This window comes from Papio anubis, chromosome 2 (genome assembly GCF_008728515.1).
Source record: "Papio anubis isolate 15944 chromosome 2, Panubis1.0, whole genome shotgun sequence".
In the NCBI taxonomy this organism is placed as follows: domain Eukaryota; kingdom Metazoa; phylum Chordata; class Mammalia; order Primates; family Cercopithecidae; genus Papio; species Papio anubis.
The window spans coordinates 19,992,730-20,012,031 of NC_044977.1; the positions used below are offsets into that span (position 1 = coordinate 19,992,730).

At 40.3% G+C, this 19,302-nt stretch overlaps 2 protein-coding genes across 5 annotated transcripts in view; one reads left to right on the plus strand and one right to left on the minus strand.

The window, feature by feature from the left end:
* CMSS1 (cms1 ribosomal small subunit homolog) overlaps positions 1 to 19,302 on the plus strand; it is a 371,710-nt gene that overhangs the window by 243,827 nt on the left and 108,581 nt on the right. The window lies entirely within an intron of this gene.
* FILIP1L (filamin A interacting protein 1 like) overlaps positions 1 to 19,302 on the minus strand; it is a 294,710-nt gene that overhangs the window by 231,608 nt on the left and 43,800 nt on the right. The window contains exon 1 of one of the 2 annotated variants that reach the window (XM_017955075.3): positions 1,098 to 3,010. The exons of the other annotated variant lie outside the window; for it this stretch is intronic. The gene's annotated coding sequence lies outside the window, so the exon portion shown is untranslated. Of the gene's footprint in view, positions 1 to 1,097; positions 3,011 to 19,302 lie in introns of those variants that run through there. 2 annotated transcript variants of the gene reach the window in all.

Consider the following 19,302-nt stretch of genomic DNA (forward strand, 5'->3'; position numbering starts at 1 on the left):
AAATGGGTATTCAATCTGGTACAGGCAGTAAGAATCTTACTACACTCTCTCATTTCCCTGAGCATTTAGGGGTCTACACTGGAGCATTCTATTTGTTTTCACTGCGTTATCTTTCTTACCTGGAAATCTATCCAAAGCCACGGAAACCCTAACTAATCAATTCTTTAGTGACTGCCACAACACATGCTGAGTCTGTATTATTTTATAAAACTGCCTCTTGGGGCCAGATTTTGTTCTCCATTATTCGTGTGCAACTTCCTACTAGAATCAAACTAAATTGCACCCAAGCGTTTCCAAGCATTGACTCTGGCCCACAATTAACTTCTTCCCAAGTTCTATACTTTGTTCTTTGTATATCCGGACATTAGGTTTACTTAAAAGTATGTAATATTTTCCTCAAGGCTTTGAAGAGCTACATTATTTCCAAATCTTTTACCACTTGGGCTTCCCTAGTATTGTAAAAGCTGGCCAAGGGTCAAACATTTGTGTACTTTCAAGATAGCAAGTAGTGTTTAACCTTAACTTTAACCTTAACCAATGTTGTCATTGTACTGTGAAGGAGGTTCAGAGCAGAGGTCATAAACTAACCCAGACATCACATTCCCCCTTCCCTCTTGATATGTTCTCTTTGACTTGCATGATGGTTTTTTGAAAGAACATGAGTTCCTAATAATAGCAAATTTCACAAAGAAATTGAGATATCTGACTTTTCTTGAAAGCTCAGATCTGGAAAACCCAGTCCCACATTCTTGCAGCTGGCCAGAGCTGGTAGTGGCCGTCCCATCAGGCAGAGCATGTATTCTTGCGTGCACCATGAGCCAGTTTGACCTGCTTTGTTCATTACATTATGTTATGTTATGTTATGTTATGTTATGTTATGTTATGTTACCTGTCTGCCCCTGTTGGCATTTGAGCTATCCACTTCTGGCCCAGGACTTGGGAATACAGCGTGAATAATCTTGCAGATGTGGCTCAGAGAAACCATGCTGGACAGTTGGATCAAAGGAGGGCAGATCACTGATTTCCCTTCCCTCTAGGCTGCACTGTCTTTTAGCAGTTCCTACCAATAACCTCAAGCCTTGGGATGAGATGCATACCTTCTATCACCATGCCTCTGGATCCCATAACCTTGCCCCCTTTCTGTCACCGTCACTGGTGTCACAGTTGAGTTCAGATGCAAAAACTGAAATGTTCAGAAGTATGAGGTCATTTCAAATTCAGTCTCATGTTATTCTGTTAAGCTTGGATTTCATTAATCACAACATAGTCCCTTCCAGAAACTTCTGAATGCCCTTTCCCAGCTTGCAGAGCCTCTTTTGGGCCTTCTTGCTGATCATCTCTGCTTCCATGCTTTACCCTTTACCTCCTGGCCCATAGTATTTTGTTGTCAGGTCACAGTTGTCTTTCTGGAAGTCTCCTGCCTCAGACTCTTACCAAAGTCCTCGTGGCCTGCCCTTCAGAACATTCTCAGCAGCTCCTATCCCAATTCAGGTCTCCCAGTTCTCCTTGTCCTGCTCTTATCAATTTCTTCTTGTATGCATAGGGTTTCCAGTACAGGACTATCATCTCAAGCACTGAGGATCCTGAACAACATCTCTGTTGCTTTCCTTAGTATCTTTAGCATTACTGAACACCTCTTAGTTCTGTTATCCCCAACATCACGGGCGCACTCAATCCATCCAGGCGATAGAAAATCATGTTGACTGTATGATCCATGTGGCCATATGCTGTTCTCGGGAATTCCTAGGACATGTTATCACATTGTGACAATCACTATCTAATGCTAGAAAAAAACTGATTTATCTCTCCGTATATATTTGTAAATACTAAAGACTGTCTTTACCTTTATTTTAGAGTTTATAAGAGTAGCCCGTGTTCATTGAATGTGGAAAATATACAAAGATGCAAAGATAAAAATATAAATTACCCATTGCTATACCACCTAGATTAAAAACCACAGCCAGCATTTTGATATGCGCATTTTCACATTTATATTTTAATCTCTTCCTCTCCCTGTTCTTTAGTAGTCAAACATTCTTGAAAGAAGAGTAATTTTTGTGATTACTCTTAAATTTAGCCTTAAATTTCAGAATGTTTTTAATATTATACACATTCTTTCTTGTTTATATTAAATTACCCTTCTACAATATGAAGGGTAGATATGAAGTTTTTTATAACTACCTTCAAGGAGTCCAAAGATTATCTGTATAGTACCCTCATTTTTCTGATAGGATAGATTGTATTGTGGACAACACAAGTATATGGAGTCCAAGCTTAGTCTTAGGCATTTGGAGAAGGATAGCCTACTTGATCTGGTTGGGGAAATAAGACACAGATAAAAGAAGATTCATATTTGCTCAAAGTAGCATGAAAGTGCGAGCTATGGTATACCAAGGTCTTAAGCTGGGGCTTGAAGGGAGGAGAAGGGAGGGAGTAGAGAAGAAAGCTACATAGGTGCATTTTACATTACAAAAATGGTGGGATACCAAATATTATTACCAGCTGAGGGTGTGGCAAGACTCTGGCTAGGAATCAAGTCTGACTCTCAGCTCTGGGATTCCCCTACATTTCCAGCTGATAAACTGACAAGTCTCCAATGCATCCTTCCATAAACATTGTTACATATTCCAGACCTCCCATCTACTTTTTAAATTTTTATGGGAGGCTTTTTAGAAACTTATAGCCTAGAAATACTTATTTTAAACAAAAGTTATTTCATATTAAAATAAATTTCAGTGGCTGAATGCTTACTACCTGGTAATACAAAGATAACAAAAGTTTATAATCTGCTCTTGTTGAGCTAAATAGAGATATCATTAACATTTTAGCCTCTAGGTCAGAAATGCTTCTAGCACTTACTGGCTTTATCTGCTTGTGATTAACAAGTTTGTCATTAACACAGCTAATGTTGAGTTTCTAGGAAGCTGGAACAACCAGGTAGCAGCTCCAGAACTATTAAAAAAAAAAAATGGGGCCAGGCGTGATGGCTCACTCCTATAATCCCAGCACTTTGGGAGGCCGAGGCGGGCGGATCGCGAGGTCAGGAGATCGAGACCATCCTGGCTAACACGGTGAAACCGCGTCTCTACTAAAAATACAAAAAAAAAAACAAAAAAAATTAGCCGGGCGTCATGGCGGGCGCCTATAGTCCCAACTACTCCGGTGGCTGAGGCAGAAGAATGGCGCGAACCCAGGAGGGCTTGCAGTGAGCTGAGATCGCGCTACTGCACTCCAGCGAGACTCTGTCTCACAAAAGAAAAACAAAAAAGAAAAATGGGCAAGTGATTTTTCCCACAACTTTGGGGTAGCTCTGTAAGAGAACTAATGATTGGCTGGCTAGGGCAGCAGATTTTAGTGGAAAGCCCTGGACCTGGAGTCTGAGAAGCTCTGGTGCTGGCAGAGCCAGGATTTCGCTGTATAATCTTTGCCTGCCACGTGGCTTCTCTGCCCCTCCAGTGGACTAGGTGACTAAAGACCCTTCCCATTCTAATATTCTGTGACTATGTTCTCCAAGTGTCTAATCTTTCTACAGGAAACCAGAAATGCAGTGAGATGTTACTTTAAGGAAAGACAGCATGATCTCTAGGCCAGGCTTCTTGCCCAGCCTTAGGCATGTCAGTTTCAAATACTCATTACATCATCAAGGAAAAAGGCTAATAAAAGCCCAGACCTCTCAAGCTATAGAATCTGCTCATAAATTGGAATGGACAGAGTAGCTGCGGTTTCTCTAAACTCTGAAACATTACATGTTCTCGAGTAACACTAAAATGCATTTTGTGTTCTGCATCTCATTAAAGGTCTCGTGATATGTCTCTGTAAAAGTCTGCTCACCTCCTGCCAACAGGGAATGTCCAGTTGGTTATCTGTCACCAGTTAGTTCAGCTGGTTGAAATCCAAGGCTGTGGGATCAGGCCCCATATGGGACAGTTGGTTTCATGCAGGGAAGCCCCCTGCTTGCCCAGGTGTTTCATAAATGCATGCATTTGGTCACAGAAGGTATAGATGTGAGCATGGCTGGCTCAGCATAACCTATCCCTGCTCCTGGAAAAATCACTCAAACTCTACGTTTTTTTAACAGGGTCACTGCCCTCATCCTTGTTTAGAATTAACAACTGTGAGCACAATGCCGGGCCAACTTCTATGCATTCCTCAAAGATCTGATAACCTTTAACCCAACTGACCATCTAAATCTTTCGACATTGTGAGAGTCTGATGACAATAGCTAGTTATTAGAGGCTGACTTTCTGTGAGGTACTATGCTAAGTGTTTTGTGTCCATTCTCCCACTCATGCCTCAGAGTAATCCCAGGCAATATGTACATTTTTTAATTTTCTTTTTGCAGTTGAGGAAACTGGCTAGGGAAGTTACCTAACATTTCTAGGGCTCCACATTTACTGACTGGCAGAACCAAGACTGAGACCCCTATCTATCTGACTCTAGAGCCCATGCTATTACTCTCTATACCCTGCTGCCTCTCTCAGGCAGAAAACTAAGAGGCATCGGAATGGTGTTCTATGTTCAAGGCACTGAACAGAGTTGGGGATTTTAGAAACTGTGATGAGCTCCAACTTACGGAATGAAACTTTGTACAATCAGATGCTTATAAATGGGTATGATTTTCCATTGTTATTCTTTGGAATGAAAAATGAGGTCACCTCTGAAGGCAGGCAGAGAAAACTTCACACATAGTCAAGTGAGGCACATGTCTGTTCTTGGATGCTTCTACAAGCTTCCCGTTGATGAACTCCTCTCTGTCCCGGCAGCTTGAGATACTCACATCCCCAATCTAAAGCTTTGCTCAGCTTTTGCTCCTCCAACTTTCATTTCAAACACAAATCCCTTGGTGGACAAACTGAGAAGTTTCTCTCCACTTTTTTTCTCCTCTGAATTCCCAAGCACCTCACCACAAACTGACTTCATTTTACACCCTCAAACCCAGAAGCATCAACAGACCATAAGGCCCGTTTTTCCTGACTGTCCCACTCAGAGGCTTTTCAGTAGAAGGAGGATGTGTATAACCTCCTTTGTTAGAACATTGAGTTAAGCCATGGCTTCTCTTCTGGAGCCAGTTTCATATGTGAAGTTTAAAATAAAGTTTAGTAGTTGAGTGATGTGTTTAGTATTCTAGAACCCTTTTCTTTCTGATCTTCTAACTTGCATTTGAGCGCAAAGGGGCGGTTTGGACAGCATGGACAAGGCATTTGGTGCAAACTCAGGAAAGGGTCCTTGGTAACATCCATCTCTTCTAGTGTTTTTCTTTTTAGATTTTGTAGATAGACTTGAAATGAAGGCTGTCTTGAGGGTAATTTCTCTTTTACCTGGTCCGCACTACAAAGTAAAGCTTAAAGTTTCATGGTTTTCCTTAAAAGAAAGAACAGATTGACTCACTTCACTGTTGACGCAAAAACATATACTTGGAGTTGAAGACCTTCATTAGATACTCTCGTTTGTTTCTGTCCAGTAGTTCTGGGAAGCTATCATTTTAAAAATACAACGCCTCTTAATTTTCTCTTTTTCCTTAAAGGGCTTTATAAATCTCTGATATTTGAGGCTGTAATGGGACAAGCCTTCCCTGTGACATCTTTTTTGAGACAATAAAAAATGCTTCACGCCGGTGTCCTTGTCTATGGTTTTCTTTTAGCCTCATCTTCGTGATCATCTGCTTTCATCTGCTTCTTCATTCTAGCCTTTCTTCCATTCATTCAGGAAGCATTTTTTTTTTTTTTTTTTTTTTTTTTTAGCACCTGTTAGTAAATAATGGTGTGCTAGGCCCTGAGGAGGTGAGGAGATGAAGACAAAGGCTCTGTCCTCCCAGGGTAGAGGGTGCAGTTCGGAGGCTGAAGATTCAAACAGCGTTAAGAGCCAGGAAGGTTTATGAGTGAGCAGGAGGGGGCCAGGTGCAGGACAGAGTAGTGATTGGGACTGTACGGTAATGAAAAGGACCCGTCATGCCAGAAGAAGTGAGTCTTTACACAGCTCCATCTGATTGGAACCATCCATATGTGCTGGCCTAGAATTGTCAGAGCTTCCAGTTTGTCAAGAGAAATCAGAAATCCAGATTTCTGTGTGTATGTGTCATCTCTCGATTTTTAAAACATGCTGACAACTAATTCATATTCTTCAAAAACATCATGTAGGCCAAACAAAACATGCATGTGGACTGGATTCAACCTATGAGCCTCCAGCTTGGGGAGTTCTGGCCTGGTTAGTGAGGTAAATCACACATGTATGAAACGATTAATTTAAAATGTAGCCCATATGACTAAGGGTCACCCAGGCAGTTTTCCTGCTGGAGTGTGGGAAAGGAGGAGGAGGAGGGCTGGGGAAATGGGGGGAAGATGGGCTCCAGGTACATGTGCCCTCAGCTGTGCCAGGCATGGTAAAGGGATTTGAGGAAACTGGAGGTGTGTATCTCATGGTGGGTGGGCTCCGGTGCCAGACTGAAGATGTTGAGACTTAATTTCTATGTCATGCAGAGCCACTAAAGGTTTTTTGATCTACTATTTGAGAAAATAAAATCTGTTGCAAGGTAAAGGAGTGAAGTACCATGCAAGGAGAAACCATGAGGAGACTCTTGCCTTAGCAGTTCAACTGTTTCCCACTCCACCTCTTTCCATCCCTTTATACCACATCCAAAACCTGTCTTCCTGATGCCCTTCTAAGAGAAGGCAGCTCCCTGGCCTAGCAAGGTAGCTTTAAAGTATGCCAATGCCCTGAACGAAAACAAGAAAATGAAATCACAGCACAATAGAATAGCATCTCCACCCAAGGAAAAAAAAAAATACATAAAAACTCTTAGCTACCACGTCTCACTGAGTAAAAACCACCACCTAAGAAGCAAATAGGGGCTCGGCGCAGTGGCTCACACCTGTAGTCCCAGCACTTTGGGAGGCTGAAGCAGACAGATAGCTTGAGCTCACAAATTTGAGACCAGTCTGGGCAATATAGTGAAACCCCGTCTCCACAAAAAATACAAGGTTTAGCCAGGCATAGGGTGTGTGCCTGTAGTCGCAGCTACTCTGGAAGCTGAGGTGGGAGGATAGCTTGAGCCTGGGAGGCGGAGGTTGCAGTGAGCCAAGATCACACACCACTGCAATCCATCCTGGGCAATAGAGCCAGATCTTGTCTTGAAAAAATAAAAAACAAATAGGGCATCTGCTTGAGCCATGCAGATCTATCAGTGGCCTATATGCCTTTGAAATGGAGGTGCAAGCTGCAGAACCACGTCCTCATTAACCACATGAGGTGATGAGATGCAGCATAGCAATAGCCACACACAGAAACCACACGCTTTGCCCCAAGATTTATTAGCAGGGCTTTCTCTCTTACGTGGCCAGTAGATGTGCACATAGAAGGTGACCTTTCATTCTAATCAAGGCAGAAAGGCACTGTTAAAATTTTTTTTAAAAAATTAAAAAACAGGAAGGAAGTGTACAATTTTTGGATTTTAAAAACTATACTGTCTTCCAAATAAACCTAAAATACCAAAAACAAGTGATCCCTCTGTACACAGTGAGTATGTTTGTGCAATGAGAGACTCCTCATCTCTAGACAGCCAGATGCGGTGAGTCCAAGTTGGGGCCAAGCACGTGACTTTCCAGAATCTTCACAGGTGGTTGAAGACCCCACACAGTTTTGCTTAGAGATTAAAACTTAAATGTTTGGCCGACGTAGGCAATTCTTGGTTATTCCACGGTGTTAATTTTCCCAGACCCTTGTTTTACTTTCTTCCTCCTTCTACCCACATTTTCACTATTTTATTTCTTATCAATACCTCCTGCAGAGAAGGAGAAGAAGAAGAGAAAGAAGCTGGAACTTTTTTTAAAAATTGCTTTACCTCATAATAAGAGCAGTACTAATAATTGCAACACCATTAACAACCACTAGCATTCTTGGGCCTTTATTGCATTCTAGGTGCTGTTCTAAGTGCTTTACACATATGAATTCATTTAATCCTCACTACATCCGAGGTACGTACGTGCCGTTATCCTCCCATTCTGAGGTGAGAAAACTGAAGCACAGAGAAGTTAGTGCAATACCCAACTCACAGCTAGGAAATATCAGAGGCAAGATTTGAAGCCAAGAAGACTGATTCCAGAGACTTCACTTTTTTTTTCATTTATTCATTTATTGTGGTAAAATATATATAATACAAAATCTGTCATTTTAACTGTTGCTAACTGTTCAGTTTAATAGCATTAAGAACATTCACATTGTTATGCAACCAAGACTACTACTCATCTCCACACACTTTTTCATCTTCCCAAATTGAGAGTCTTTATTCTTAACCACCACTCTATATTACTTCCCAAGTAATACTTAGAGATCTGGAAATATCCACTTGTGGTTATCCTGTCTTCTTTTAACAGAAGATTTCGAGCCCTTTAAGCCTTAGCTTCATTACTTCTCCATTAGTCCCCTGTGTTTTGCATGCCTTGCAGCCAGTCCCCCATACCGGAGTCAGTCACACCAACCTCTCCAGGCTCTGAAGTGCTTCAGTCTTTTCCAAAAGATCTATGTGTTGACACATGTGTGGGCAATTAGAGCTACATCACCTCTGCTGCTTCCCTTTTAACATTGATTCTAAGCGGCATACTAATTTCAAAAATCTCAAAACCATAAAAGAAATTTAAAAGCCATATATCTTAGGCTTAAAGAAATAAACTCTTCCTCCAGGCTGAGATGTCATTGTGAAAAAGCTTTGTCCTGGTTCCTCAGCATTCGCCCTATACCGGTCTGGCCCAAGCCTCCTCCCCTCCAGCCTGGATTACTGTGATAACTAGTCCCCCAACTCTCAGTTGCTTGTACAAAGGGGACATCAGGAGACCTGGTTCTAGTCCTATAACCTTGAGCAGCTTGCTTAATCTCTCTGAGCCAGCAGACCTTTTGTTCAGCATGAAAGGAGGATAGAAATGACACATAAAGGCAAAATTTCTAGGAGTTCTCAGGCATCCTCAAAATGGCATTTGGAGTTCATTGAGGCCAAAGTCAGAAGAACTTTGAACTATATTAAATGCCTCTTTGTCATTATTTTACCACTTGGCACCCTGTTTTGTTTTGTTTCGTTTTTACTGCTGAGGTATCAGTACCTTCACCCACTACTTGTTGTCCATTTAAAATCTGCTTGCCCCAGAACTTCACCTCTGGCTCACTTGTTCCCAAATAAGCCCTGGTACTGCTTCTCATTTTTCCCTTTCTCCTCAGTTTAAAAATAAAATTTTAACAGAAAATTTAAAAATTGGTTCCACATTCAGTATTATAATGATCTCAACCAACCATTGAAGGGCCTGAATGACTTATTACTATATATCTGAATTATTGTATTCTTATTCTTAGTGTAATTATTATTATAGTATTATTATCTGAATAGCTTTTTACTGTAACTCAAAGAATGATGGCCTTCATTTTCTCCAGGTGAATTTACTTTAAAAAAAAAAAAAGAAAAAGAAACTTTATAAATCAAATTTAAAGACTCCTAAGCTTCTCTCCCACCCTGCATAGTTAGCAACTAATGTGCAGATCGGAATACTTTCTCATCCAGAGTTTGATAGTCTTTTAAAAGTTATTTTAAGGATTATTTTAATCTGGGGACTTGACTTTTCATTAAATACCACTTTTTAACTGGTTAGTGAATTGTGTGTGTTGGTTTTTTTTCTAGTATGCAAGGTTGCAAGAAAAAAAGTCAACCTGAATAAAATTTCATCAGAACTCTGGACTTCAGTGTATAGAGGAAAACTAATTTTTAAAGCATCTAATTTCTTCTCTCTGTAAAGAGGATTCCATTAAAGAAATAAACTGATTTGTTCTGTTATTTGAAGTATAGAGAAAAACCTAATTAAATGTTAAAATCTCGCCACATGTTTACCCCCAAGACTGTCAGGAATACATACTGTCAGCCAAACCCGTTGGTGCCAGTATTGAATGTTCACACTTCAGGTTGGAAAAGTTGCTTCTAGTTCTCCTTTCAAACCTCAACTTTCTGGACCTCTAGAAGCAGGTGGAAGAGTTCTTGTTTTGTTTGGTCTTTGTTTTGTTGCTTCTGGTTTCAGAGAACCCAGAAGAATGGAGATTTTGAAAGTGAATTTGAGGTCTGCTGTAAACCTTCAAGGGCTCTTTCCTGTTAGGATTGTGGGGTTGTCTTCTGGGAATGTATTTAAGATGTGTGGTGGTTTGGGAAAGGGGAGGATGTATCAAAGTAAACATTTCATGAGCTTCTGCTTTGCAGTTTAACTTACTAATAGACAAAACTTCTGACCATTTCCTGTGTATCCTAAAGGACCAATTTGCCACCAGCTCCCCAGTCCCACGGCCTCTCTTTTTCCAGCTAGTCCTGACTCCCCCTCCCCCAACACCATTTTTTTTTTTTTTTTTAACATTAAAGCCACTCATTCAATGTGCAACGGTGTTTGTGTTTGCCAGCACCTTACTGCATTAAGTGTGCTGTGACTTTTTGGCTTAATTTATGGGGTAGCTGGTTTTCATGCTTTATGTTTTGACAAATGCCACCCACTATTATATGCAGAGAACTTAAAGATCCTTTGGCTCTCCAGAGGATAGAAGGCCCTGGAGCGGAGGAAGGGAGACTGGCAAAAGGGCTTGGAAGATGCCTACAGACCTATTGGAACTTTTGATTTCCACTTGCTGATTTTCTTTAGCTTCAGATTCATTAAGGGCATGTTGGCAAATCATACTCATCTGTAAGAACACTGTAATAAGTTCCGTGTTGCTGTCTACTACATGAGAGTCAATTTGACAAACAGCTAATTTTTTTAAGGAATTCAGCAGTTGGATTTCCACACAGTAAAAAGATCAGTAGAGGGCAGAGATTTGGCTGGGGGCCTGGGGGCAGGGTGGTGGGGCAGGGGGACTAACAAACATGTATTCCTGTTGCTGCCTATGCAATGTATATCTGCCAACATACGTTAAACACACACACACACATACACGTGTGCATAGCAAAACACTGCGAGGCATTATGTGTGAGATGAGGAACAAGACACAGTTCTTGCTTTAGGGTCAGTCTCATAAGATTGTAAACTATGAGCCCAAGTGCCTGAATTATAAGACAGAGTATGAAATGTATATATAATTAATATATACACTGGGCAATCTACTTAGTGTAATGTAACAATGCGGGTTCCCAGGCCCCACCCCAGACTCACTGAATCTGAATCTCTGGGAGTACAATCCAGCAATCCATGTTTTAATAAGCTCCTATGTTTTAACAAGAATATCCAGATAATTCTTTTTCCTGCTATAGTTTGAGAACCGTTGCTCTAAATTGCAGTTCTCAGGCCAGTCTAACCTTCATAATAGGCATTATTATCCAACTCACAGGTAAGGAAATGGAGAGTCAGAGGGATTAAGTCACTTTGCCTAATATCATCCTGCTAACATTATGGCAGTCTAGATCCAATCCCAGTTCTGTTGAACCACATATTGTCTGCATCCTCCATCTACCTCTGGCTGCCTCATCCTAGAAACTATTGTCAACCACATATAAGCCATTTTTCTAAGATTTCGTTCTTGGTCTTCCACTTTTCATCTTACTCTTTCTGCCTAATGAAAAAAGTATTCACTTTAACCATTTTACCACTGCCACAGTGCCCCATAGTTGTCACCATTATAAAGCTGAGGTGCCAATGACACTTGATTTGTTTTCCTTGCTATGTCATCACCAGTCAGTTGATATCACCAGCCGTATTCTTGTATCTAATTAGTCCAACAGCCTCTCAGTTCATGTTCAGATTCAAGGTGAAGAATAAAACGTTATATTTCAATACGAATTCAATTCCATCAGTAAATGTTTATTGCCAGGTATCATTTACCTAATACTGTGTTCTATGCTGTAAGGTAGTGGTGCTCAAATATGGCCCCTGGATCAACAGTATCACCTGGGGACTTTTTAGATATGTAAAGTATTGGGCCCCACACTGGACCTTCTGAATCAGAAACTCTGGGAATGTGGCCCAGCAATATGTACTTTTAAAACCCTTCCAGATTATTCTAATGCACATTAAAGTTTGAGAGCCACTGCTATAATGGCTAAGAGAAGTTAGAGACATGGTCTTTACTCTTCAAGAGATTACCATCTATTTTCCCTTGCCCACCTGTCAGTGTCTGAATTCAAACTGGAATTTCTGATAGCTAAGAGCTGACAGCGGTATAATGATTTTGTTTTACCATGTCTGCTAGATTCAGAAATGCCTCCTGCAGCTCTTTGTGGGATCTTTTCTTGTTATTATTTTAATGAGAGTCAATCACTCATTTATAAAACCTCTTACAGAAATTAAAGTGTGTTTCAGTTGACAATTACACTTTTTTATTTCTCCAGGGGTCTCATTTGCAAAGAATTCTTATGGAACTGAATTGTTTTGTTTGTGTAGGCAGTCATTTGCCATGTGGTGATCTTGAAAACAGACTAAATAAATGGTTTGGATGGTGATGTCATGGATAGTGGTGATTAAAGCAAGGATAATGTGGAAGGCTGTACTTCTTAAACCACCCAGGGACCAGACCAACTCCTGAAATCCTGGGTCATAGTTTAAAGATTTTTACATGACCATACCATATTTATAGCCAGTCATTACTTGTTTTCTCACAGGATATTCTGTCTTAAAAGAATATTTGTCTTCTTCAGAAGACACATAAAAATGTGTGTCCCATACACATATTGAGTGAGATTCCTCAGTCAAGTGTGCGTTGTATACAGAAGGGCAAACATGGACTGTGATTAGGTTAACTGTCACAGGGCCACTGAGATGCATATTCCCAGGGCACCAGTCACCTAGAATATAGGAGCTTTGCAACTCTGAAGCCCTGGCTATGTTTCTGATCTTGTTTGTTGGTTGGTTGGTTGGTTGGTTGGTTGGTTGGTTGGTTGGTTTTAAATAGGGAAATTTTAGCTTCACAGTTGAACTAAACTAAGATATCCCTATTCAAACTGAATTATCATGACCCTTTCTCTCTTCTTGCCTTTCTTGGCATTTATACAAGTTATTCTGGCCTCCCTGTGGTGCAGGTGAAAGTCTAGAAACTCATAACTTGGAAAGCAGGTAACTAAGCACCCTGGTGAAGGTTGTATATATAAGAAAGGTGGAGGCTTTTGGAATGTCTGTTGAATCCCTGGCTCTGATTCTTCCCATTCCTCCATTAGTATACATGATTGAGGATAGTGAGTGATTTTCAGGTAAATTCACATCATCTAAAATTCCGTCAAATCATCTGAATTTTGCAAATTTTATTCAGATACAGGTTTATTTAATGTAAATATGAGCCCTTAGGGAGAAGGAAGAACAACTAGAATTCACAAGATTATCTAGATGATTCCATTTTCAGTAGTATACTGGTTTGATAATAAACTGATTAATGATTAACTAGCTTAAAAACTGTACTGCACACTGAGTAGGTGCTAAATATATACCACACGACTTTGAAATAGTCTCTGTGGTCTCTATCCAACCCTTGAGTGAAGTGGGCTGACATTTCATAGAGGCTTTAATGGCCACCCAGGAAGACTCTGGGTATAATGCAATAGAGAAGCACAGTAGAGAAGCACAATATTAGTAAACAGATGCAATCAAAACTGTCCCTACCCTACCACCCGGGCAAGTCATTCATTTCCTTGTGTCAGTCTGTGTCCCAAAGACCCAAGGCACCTCCAAGAACCTTTTTAAGTGCCTCCACAGCATAAGCTTTAAAGTCAAGCCAACCTGAATCCACCATTAATGATGGGAATTTAGGAATAACTACTTCATAAAATTGTGAAAGATTACATGGAGCATATGTGAAACTCCAAGGCAATCAGAGAAATGCACGTTTAATCAAAGAAATACCATTTTTTTTTTGCGTGTCAAACTGGCAAATTTTTTAATGGTGATACCTGGTATTGACAAAGATACAGTGAATGAGGAGGTGTACTTGCACACTGCTAGTAGATGTGTAAATGCCCTTTAAGGCAGTTTTGCCATGTTATTATAAACCTGGATGGAGGCATAGTGAGATAAACATGAATGATGAGAGAAAGAGCCTGTGTGTGTGTGTGTGTGTGTGTGTGTGTGTGTGTGTCAGAGAGACAGATATAGTATCTTTTGACTCAGTAAACACATTTAACTACAAAACATCATCTGTACTAACACACAAGTCTATCTAGATTCTTTAACAGTTTAAATATTCATATATCTTGATACAGGAATATTAATGTTGGATTAGTGGGTGCTGCCAAATAACCCACTGCAAGTTTCATATCATACATAGTATATGTATCAGTTTACTTTTCTAAAACATGAAAAATTCTGAAACAATAGTTTTTTGGTTTTTGTTTTTTTGAGACTGAGTCTTGCTCTGTTGCCCAGGCTGGAATGCAGTTGCACCATCTCGGCTCACTGCAACCTCCGTCTCCCAGGTTCAAGCAATTCTCCTGCCTCAGCCTCCCAAGTAGCTGGGATTACAGGCACCCACCACCATGCCTGGCTAATTTTTGTATTTTTAGTAGAGACGGAGTTCCACCATGTTGACCAGGCTGGTCTTGAAGATGTTTCTTCTCTTTGTGATTTCAGAGGTTATTTTGTGAATTCACAGGTACCACTCCCAAGAAAGTTCAGCTTGCTCTCAGCCTCGCCCAGCAGGTGGCACTGTGAAATAGAGGGACGTGACAGTGCAGGGAGCTGCCGTTCTGCTCCACAAACCCAGATAGAATGTTAGCAAGTACCCACATGATTTGGGCACTTCATATTAGATCAGTTGACATACTTGAAAGCCTCATACAAGTCTAGTGCCTCAAACAAGTTTTGTTCATTTAGTTTCATGTATTCTGTAAGCTCCTGCTTCCTTTAAGGCTCAGCAGCGTCAAGTGCTCACATAGTGAGCATTAGCACAGTGCTCTTCCGGCATCAGCAGGACCACCTAGGTCCTTCAAAAAGGTGCAATTCTATTTCTGCACATGGATGTTAGCTGCATTCTTTCTATCATTTGTAGGGAAAGCCACACTCTCCTCATCCTGGTGTAGGCATTATTACCCCTCCTGCTTGGGAAAAGATCTATTAACTTCTTGAATAAATTACCTAATTTGTGCAGCAGCGTTAACTGAGCCAGCCATTGCTCAGGTGCTCTGTTCTAAGCAGGCAAGTGGTTAAGAGAAAGGAAATCGCTGGTTGTGTGTTCCAGGCCTTTCTTTTTAGAAAGACACTTTTTCTTCTTCTCTGATAGTGGTGTTTTGGATTTCTGATACAGCAGCCAGTGGAATCAATGTCACAGTCTAAAAACTAGTGGTTCCTTCAGGCTTTAGTCTCCTGGGACACCAGACAGTTTATACTCATAAGAACTTTCACTGCTTCTCACAGACATTAATAGTTTCCTGGCACTGCCTATCAGGAAATGTCGTCATGGTCTGGAGGAACCAATAAAAATACAAGTAACCTGTTTTGACAGATCTCTTTTCTGCCAGAAATTTCAGAATTTGTGGTAAGAGGAGGTGGCACAGTGGAGGACCAGTCCATTTGTGAGGGCATAAGCAGAAATATTTGCCTTACGAGAGGGAGCTGATATCTACCGCTGGATATGAGAAACAGAGGACTCACACTATCCAGTTCATTTTGTTGGAAACTTTAAAAAAAAATCTGGTTTCATAGGGTAATTCAAATCTATAGTACATTAAGATATTTTTCTTTTTTTTCCTTCTTATTTCAAACTTAATTCTTAACTTGTTTGATCCCCAAATAAAAAACTCATGCATTAAAAATTAACAGTATTTGATTAAGGATGTACACGTGGCACTGTCATAAGGTATGCAGAAAGAAGCCGTGGATTTCGACAGTGATACCAAACAGCTAACATGAAGTTCTCTATGCTCACTCCTGTTACAGCCAGAGCATGATTCTGAATTCCTTTAATGTGAGAAACACTGAGTATCATCCCTTGTTAACTGAAGTTAGATTTTGCGGGGAGGTCAGTTGTTTCTGCCTTGCAAGTTTGCAGGGAAAATTGATCACCATAATACTTGAAAAAGAGTGTGATTAGAGTAAAACTAATAGAGATATCTGAAATGATTGTTTGATCTCTTCTAACCAATGAAATTTTAAAGAAAATTTTATACTAGTGCCAATTTTGAGTATTCTGCTTTTACTTAGGACTTGAGTATTAAATAATGTTGATTTATTCTCCCCATCAGTTTAGTTTTCAACTCAAGTACATTTTAAGGTATAAAACTTACAGATAAACCTTGTGCCAATTTAAGTGGATGTATGGGGTTGTAATAAGATACTGCCCATCCCCATCAAAAGTTGTCTGTGAATAAAGACTTCATATCATTGTGAGTTTTGGGTTTCTTTTTTTTTTCTTTTTTTGAGACGGAGTTTCGCTCCTTTGGCCCAGGCTGGAGTGCAGTGGTGTGATCTCGGCTCACTGCAACCTCCGCCTCCCAGGTTCAAGCAATTCTCCTGCCTCAGCCTCCCAAGTAGCTGGGATTACAGGCGCCCGCCACCACGCCTGGCTAATTTTATATTTTTAGTAGAGACCGGGTCTCACCATGCTGGCCAGATAGTCATGAACTCCTGACTTCAGGTGATCTGCCCGCCTTGGTCTCCCAAAGTGCTGGGATTATAGGCATGAGCCACCACACCTGGCCTGTGGTTTTCTTTGTGTATGATTTTCCTTATTAAATTCTTACTATGTGATGCCCTTTTTTTGTTTTGCTTTAAAGCTGTTCAGTTATACAGAAAAAATTAAGCCAAGTTCTTTTTCTGTTTTTTTTTTTTTTTTTTTTTTTTTTTTTAAGTTCTAAGGTACATGTGCACAACGTGCAGGTTTGTTACATATATATACATGTGCCATGTTGGTGTGCTGCACTCATTAACTCGTCATTTACATTAAGTCTATCTCCTAATGCTATCCCTCTCCACTCCCCTGACCCCACAACAGGCCCCAATGTGTGATGCTCCCCTTCCTGTGTCCAAGTGTTCTCATTGTTCAGTTCCCACCTGTGAGTGGGAACATGCGGTGTTTGGTTTTTTTGTCCTTCCAATAGTTTGCTGAGAATGATGGTTTCCAGCTTCATCCATGTCTCTACAAAGGAAATGAACTCATCCTTTTTCATGGCTGCATAGTATTCCATGGTGTATATGTGCCACATTTTCTTAATCCAGTCTATCATTGATGGACATTTGGGTTGGTTCCAAGCCTTTGCTATTGTGAATAGTGCCGCAATAAACATACGTGTGCATGTGTCTTTATAGCAGCATGATTTATAATCCTTTGGGTATATCCCCAGTAATGGGATGGCTGGGTCAAATGGTATTTCTAGTTCTAGATCCTTGAGGAGTCACCACACTGTCTTCCACAATGGTTGAACTAGTTTACAGTCCCACCAACAGTGTAAAAGTGTTCCTGTTTCTCCACATCCTCTCCAGCACCTGTTGTTTCCTGACTTTTTAATGTTTGCCATTCTAACTGGTGTGAGATGGTATCTCATTGTGGTTTTGATTTGCATTTCTCTGATGGCAAGTGATGATGAGCATTTTTTCATGTGTCTGTTGGCTGCATAAATGTCTTCTTTTGAGAAGTGTCTGTTCATATCCTTTACCCACTTTTTGATGGGGTTGTTTGTTCTTTTCTTGTAAATTTCTTTGAGTTCTTTGTAGATTTTGGATATTAGCCCTTTGTCACATGAGTAGATTGCAAAAATTTTCTCTCATTCTGTAGGTTGCCTGTTCACTCTGATGGTAGTTTCTTTTGCTGTGCAGAAGCTCTTTAGTTTAATTAGATCCCATTTGTCAATTTTGGCTTTCGTTGCCATTGCTTTTGGTGTTTTAGACATGAAACCCTTGCCCATGCCTATGTCCTGAATGGTATTGCCTAGGTTTTCTTCTAGGGTTTTTATGGTTTTAGGTCTAACATTTAAGTCTTTAATCCATCTTGAATTAATTTTTGTATAAGGTGTAAGGAAGGGATCCAGTTTCAGCTTTCTACTTATGGCTAGCCAGTTTTCCCAGCACCATTTACTAAATAGGGAATCCTTTCCCCATTTCTTGTTTGTGTCAGGTTTGTCAAAGATCAGACGGTTGTAGATGTGTAGTATTATTTCTGAGGGCTCTATTCTGTTCCATTGGTCTATATCTCTGTTTTGGTACCAGTACCATGCTGTTTTGGTTACTGTAGCCTTGTAGTATAGTTTGAAGTCAGGTAGTGTGATGCCTCCAGCTTTTTTCTTTTGGCTTAGGATTGTCTTGGCAACGTGGGCTCTTTTTTGGTTCCATGTGAACTTTAAAATAGTTTTTTCCAATTTTGTGAAGAAAGTCATTGCTACCTTGATGGGGATGGCATTGAATCTATAAATTACCTTGGGCAGTATGGCCATTTTCATGATATTGATTCTTCCTATCCATGAGCGTGGAATGTTCTTCCATTTGTTTGTGTCCTCTTTTATTTCGTTGAGCATGGTTTGTAGTTCTCCTTGAAGAGGTCCTTCACATCCCTTGTAAGTTGTATTCCTAGGTATTTTATTCTTTTTGAAGCAATTGTGAATGGGAGTTCACTCATGATTTGGCTCTCTGTTTGTTATTGGTGTATAACAATGCTTGTGATTTTTGCACATTGATTTTGTATCCTGAGACTTTGCTGAAGTTGCTTATCAGCTTAAGGAGATTTTGGGCTGAGACAATGGAGTTTTATAAATATATAGACATGTCATCTGCAAACAGGGACAATTTGACTTTCTCTTTTCCTAATTGAATACCCTTTATTTCTTTTTCCTGCCTGATTGCCCTGGCCGGAACTTCCAACACTGTGTTGAATAGGAGTGGTGAGAGAGGGCATCCCTGTCTTGTGCCAGTTTTCAAAGGGAATGCTTCCAGTTTTTGCCCATTCAGTATGATATTGGCTGTGGGTTTGTCATAAATAGCTCTTATTATATTAAGATACGTCCCATCAATACCTAATTTATTGAGAGTTTTTAGCATGAAGGGCTGTTGAATTTTGTCAAAGGCCTTTTCTGCATCTACAGAGATAATCATATGGTTTTTGTCTTTGGTTCTGTTTATATGCTGGATTGTGTTTATTGATTTGCATATGTTGAAGCAGCCTTGCATCCCCGGAATGAAACCCACTTGATCATGATGGATAAGCTTTTTGATGTGCTGCTGGATTCAGTTTGCCAGTATTTTATTGAGGATTTTTGCATCGATGTTCATCAGGGATATTGGTCTAAAATTCTCTTTTTTTGTTGTGTCTCTGCAAGGCTTTGGTATCAGGATGATGCTGGCCTCATAAAATGAGTTAGGGAGGATTCCGTCTTTTTCTATTGATTGG